The sequence below is a fragment of the Budorcas taxicolor genome, chromosome 5, assembly GCF_023091745.1.
Source record: "Budorcas taxicolor isolate Tak-1 chromosome 5, Takin1.1, whole genome shotgun sequence".
NCBI classification, from domain to species: Eukaryota; Metazoa; Chordata; class Mammalia; order Artiodactyla; family Bovidae; genus Budorcas; species Budorcas taxicolor.
This window is the reverse complement of record NC_068914.1, coordinates 35,661,755-35,667,754: the sequence shown is the minus strand read 5'-3', so window position 1 is coordinate 35,667,754 and position 6,000 is coordinate 35,661,755.

Below are 6,000 nucleotides of genomic sequence, written 5' to 3'. Positions count from 1 at the left end.
TTTTCTCTTCTTCTTCTGTCAGTTCAATTCAGTTCAGTTCAGTCGCTCAGTCGTGTCCGACTCTTTGCGACCCCATGAATCGCAGCACGCCAGGCCTCCATGTCCATCACCAACTCCCGGAGTTCACTCAGATTCACGTCCATCGAGTCAGTGATGCCATCCAGCCATCTCATCCTCTGTTGTCCCCTTCTCCTCCTGCTCCCAATCCCTCCCAGCATCAGAGTCTTTTCCAATGAGTCAACTCTTCGCATGAGGTGGCCAAAGTACTGGAGTTTCAGCTTTAGCATCATTCCTTCCAAAGAAATCCCAGGGCTGATCTTCAGAATGGACTGGTTGGATCTCCTTGCAGTCCAAGGGACTCTCAAGAGTCTTCTCCAACACCACAGTTCAAAAGCATCAATTCTTCGGCACTCAGCCTTCTTCACAGTCCAACTCTCACATCCATACATAACCACAGGAAAAACCATAGCCTTGACTAGATGGACCTTAGTTGGCAAAGTAATGTCTCTGCTTTTGAATATGCTATCTAGGTTGGTCATAACTTTTCTTCCAAGGAGTAAGTGTCTTTTAATTTCATGGCTGCAATCACCATCTGCAGTGATTTTGGAGCCCCCCAAAAATAAAGTCTGACACTGTTTCCACTGTTTCCCCATCTATTTCCCTGGGACCCCTATAATTCAAATGTTGGTGTGTTTGCTGTTGTCCCAGAGGTCTCTGAGACTATCGTCAGTTGTTTTCATTCTTTTTACTTTATTGTGTTCTTAAGAAGTTACTTCCACTGTTTAATCTTCCTGCTCACTGATTTGTTCTTCTTCAGATATTCTGCTATTGATTCCTTCTAGAGTATTTTTAATTTCAGTAACTGTGTTGTTTGTATGTTTATTCTTTAATTCTTCTAGGTCTTTGATTCTTGTATTTTCTTCATTTTGTTTTAAGCTTTTTAATCATCTTTAGTATGATTATTCTGAATTGTTTTTCAGGTAGTTTGCCTGTTTTCTCTTCATTTATTTGGACTTCTGTGTTTCTAGTTTGTTCCTTCACTTGTGTAGTATTTCTCTGCCTTTTCATTATTTTTTTAACTAATGTGTCTCCTTTTGCCAGGCTTCAAGTTAATTCTTTCTTTCTTTTGGTTTCTGCCCTCCTAAGTTTAGTGGTTTAGTTTGGTTTCTGCCCTCCTGGTCTAGTGGTTTGTGTAAGCTTCATATAGAGTGAGATTTGTGCTTTTTTTTGGTTTTTCTTTTGTTTGTTTGTTTCTTGTTTTTCTTCTCATGAAGGCTGAGTGAGATAGTAATCCTGTCTGCTGATAACTGGCTTTGTATTTTTCTTTTGATTGTTGTTTAGATGAGGCGTCCTGCACAGCATGTTGCTGGTGGTTGGCTGATGTTAGGTCTTGTTTTCAAGTGATTTTCTTTGTGTGAGTTCTCACTATTTGATACTCCCTAGGGTTAGTTATCAGAGAAGGCAATGGCACCCCACTCCAGTACTCTTGCCTGGAAAATCCCATGGACAGAGGAGCCTGGTAGGCTGCAGACCGTGGGGTCGCTAAGAGTCGGAAACGACTGAGCGACTTCACTTTCACTTTTCACTTTCATGCATTGGAGAAGGAAATGGCATCCCACTCCATTGTTCTTGCCTGGAGAATCCCAGGGACAGGGGAGCCTGTTGGGCTGCCATCTATGGGGTCGCACAGAGTCGGATACGACTGAAGTGACTTAGCAGCAGCAGGACCAGCAGCAGGGTTAGTTATGGAGAAGGAAATGGCAACTTACTCCACTATTCCTACCTGGAGAATTCCAGGGATAGAAGATCCTGGTAGCCTACAGTCCATGGGGTCACAAAGAGTTGGATACGACTGAGCAGCTTTCTTTCACTTTCTTTCAGGGTTAGCTATCTGTAGTCTAGGGTCTTGGAGTCAGTGCTTCCACTCCAAAGCTCAGGACTTGATCTCTTGGCATATCCCTGACAGGCCGATGGGGTCTGTCACAAGATCTGGTTGGTTGGTCATCTTTGCAGACATTGAGCTTCAAGTTCCTCCTGTTCCTACCATTGGCATGCACTCTGCTTTCTCCGGTGTTGAGTATTCCTGTCTCTGCCTAGAGCTCTGTTGGCAAAGTCTTTTTATGTCAAAGCTAGTCTGAGTTGTCTTTTGAGAAGCTGGACTTCCTTCCTGTGATCCATCTGCACTGCTTTTTATTGATGCACATTTGTGTGTCAGAGAAATGCCTTGGATCATGATCTGAATTTCTAGCGCACTTTCCTTTATTGTTTTCTGTCTTCAAATGTACACATTAAAATTGTACTTGAATATAAAAATCAAGATTGATTCTGATGATTTCTTTTACTTCCAGCTCATTTCCCACACAGTGGGAAGCAGTCAGCTCTTCAGGTATAAAAGGGGGATTTAAGACCTTCAAAATGTAGACAGTTTGGAAGAGAAAGGCACTGGTGCTATCCGATTCTTGAACACAGAAGGGCCAGTGCGTGACTCAGTCTTGACTGAAAGAAGTTCATGAGGCTTCAAGCAGCAGACCCTGCTAAATATTCATGCAGGACCCAAGGGAGTGTCTTCCCAAGACACATCTCGGCCGTTTCTGCTCCTGAATATCACAGTGCCCCATTACATCTGAGGGCATAGCTCAGTATGCCCTGTTACATATGATGCCAAAGGCCAGTGTGCTCTGTTACATATGATGCCAAAATCAGTGTGCCCTGTTACATTTGATGCCAAAGATCAGTGTGCCCTGTTACATTCAATACCAAAGGTCAGCATACCCCATACATACGATGCCAAAGGAATCCTGAGTTCCTCACCTGCTCGTACCCTGAGTCACATAGCCACCACTCCCCCAATAAACTAATGGATTTTCAGAGTTTAAAAACATTTTAAAATAAGTTTAAAATTTACTTTGCTGTACCAGGTCTTAACTGTGGCATGCAAGATCTTTATTTATTTATTTGAAAAGACAATCTCTTTTATTAGTTTTTTCTTTTTTATAGCTTTATTGAGATAGACTTTGTATATCAGTACCATAAAATTTACCCATTTAAAGTTTATAGCTCAGTGGTTTTTAGTGTAGTCACATAGGTGTGCAACTGTTGGCAGAATGTACTTATATATTTTTAAATATAAATTTATTTATTTTAATTGGAGGCTAATTACTTTACAATATTGTATTGGTTTTGCCATACATCAACATGAATTCACCATGGGTGTACACGTGTTCCCCATCCTGAACCCCCCTCCCACCTCCCTCCCTGTACCATCCCTCTGGGTCATCCCAGTGCACCAGCCCCAAGCATCCTGTATCATGCATCGAACCTGGACTGGTGATTCGTTTCACATATGATATTATACATGTTTCAATGCCATTCTCCCAAATCATCCCACCCTCTCCCTCTCCCACAGAGTCCAAAAGACTGTTCTATACATCTGTGTCTCTTTTGCTGTCTCGCATACAGGGTTATCGTTACCATCTTTCTAAATTCCGCATATATGCATTAGCATACTGTATTGGTATTTTTGTTTCTGGCTTACTTCACTCTGTGTGCTAGGTTCCAGTTTCATCTACCTCATTAGAACTGATTCAAATGTATTCTTTTTAATGGCTGAGTAATACTCCATTGTGTATATGTACCACAGCTTTCTTATCCATTCGTCTGCTGATGGACATCTAGGTTGCTTCCATGTCCTGGCTATTATAAACAGTGCTGCGATGAACATTGAATACACGTGTCTCTTTCAATTCTGGTTTCCTTGGTGTGTATGCCCAGTAGTGGGATTGCTGGGTCATAAGGCAGTTCTATTTCCAGTTTTTTAAGGAATCTCCACACTGTTCTCCATAGTGGCTGTACTAGTTTGCATTCCCACTGACAGTGTAAGAGGGTTCCCTTTTCTCCATGCCCTCTCCAGCATTTATTGCTTGTGGACTTTTGGATTGCAGCCATTCTGACTGGCGTGAGATGGTACCTCGTTGTGGTCTTGATTTGCATTTCTCTGATCATGAGTGAGGTTGTGGTTCTGATTTGCAAGCGAGATCTTTAGATGTAGCACTCGAACTGTCAGTGGCAGCATGTGGGATCTGGTTCCCTGGCCAGGATTGAATCTGGACCCTCTGCATTGGGGGTACAGCGTCTTCACCACTGGACCACCAGGAAAGTTCCAGATGAATGGTTCTTAACTGTCATCTTTCACTGAGAAAATAATGTGACCGTTAAGGAAAAAACCGCAGAAAATATATGAGTGTTAAGTATAATAGAAAACCAGAAAATACAATATCAATAAATTTACTATTTAGGTTTACTCAGGCACTCTGGTCAGCAGAGTGGTTGTTTTCTTTGTGCTTCAGGTCCACAGACAGCCGGCCATCCTCAGTGGTTTCAAGGTGAATCCAAGGACAGGGCACAAATTTATAAGGATGAATTATTGGGCTTCCCTGGTGGCTCAGTAGGTAAAGAATTCGCCTGCAATGGAAGAGACCCGGGTTCAGTCCCTGAGTTGGGAAGATCCCCTAAAGAAGGAAGTGGCAACCCACTCCAGTATTCTTGCCCGGAAAATCTCCTGGACAGCGGAGCCTAGTGGGCTGCAGTCCATGAAGTCACAAAGAGTTGGACACAGCTGAGCGCACACACATAAACTAAAAATCCTACTCTGTACTAGGAAATTGTTTAGTACCACATGCCCTGGGGTGGATCAGTGGAACCTTCTTTTGAAAAACATTTTGGTATTTATTTGGGAGGAAGAAGCAAGGAAGGAAGAGGTGGATATTCAGTGCCAGTCCCTATTCTAAATACTTACTAACTTTCCCCCAGATATAAAGGAAGCACTCTTATTTTTTCCATTTTACAAATATGGAAACTGAGGCAGAGAGGAATTTTGAAACTTCCCCAGGCGAATCAGCCCATAAGAAGCAGAACTAGGGGGACTTCCCTCGTAGTCTGGTGACTAAGACTCTGCTCTTCCAATTAAGGGGGTGAGGGTTCAGCCCTTGGTCAGGGAACATGCCGTGCGGGGAAGGCAAAACAAAAAGGCAGAACTGGGATGTGAACCCAAGCTCCCTGGCCTCAGAGCCATGCTTAGCTCTGGGATATACCTGCCCCAGTTCTGCCTGCTGTCAGCCGTGATTCTGGAGTGATAGTCACTGCCACCTTCATACCTTCCTTCTTGCACTCTTCTGCCTGCCCTCACTCACCTCTTACATTAAAATAGGTTTGTTTCCATTCTTCTTGGGTCCCTGTTGGGACTAGTTAGAGCTTTAGAAGGAACGCTTATGAAAAACTAAGGGGTGAGAAGATGGTGTGCGTGTGTGCTCTCAGGTTCTTTGCGACCCCATGGACGCCTGCCACGCTCCTCTGTCCATGGGATTCTCTAGGCAAGAATACTGCAGCGGGTTGCCATGCCCTTTTCCAGGGGATCTTCCTGACCCAGGGATCGAACCCATGTCTCTTATGTCTCCTGCGTTGGCCGGTGGTTTCTTTATCCCCAGTGCCGTCTGGGAAGCCTGGGAAGATGGTTTGAAAGTAGAAAAAAGAAGGTGGAAAAGCAGATGAGGAAATAGATCAAGTGAAAGAGCCGGAATTTCTTTCATCCTTAACGTTACTCCTTGAGTATCTCCTACCGTGTCTGGGCGTCTGAGGAGTTTCGATTCAGAGTTGAAATGGGCAGTTGCTGAGTGAGCAGAAGCCAGGGCCAGAGAGGCTTATGTGTGCCTGCAATTCATGGGATTTTCAATTTAGCCACTGATTCTTTTTTTTTCCTTCTGTATGGGTTCCTCGAGGTCCCTCTGAGGTTATCCTGGCCCTGAAAACAGAGATCATTTCTCCTGTGGCTCTGTCAGTGCCCCCTTGCATCCTTTCTCTCCAGCCCTGAGAACTTCCCGCTTAGCCCAGGCTGATTCCATCTGCCCTGCTGGGTCTGTCCAGAAGTGATTGTTCAGATGGTTTGTTGGCCGTCTCGCTTCCTAAGCTGATGTTGGGGGTCTCTCAGGGGTTGGCATGATGGCG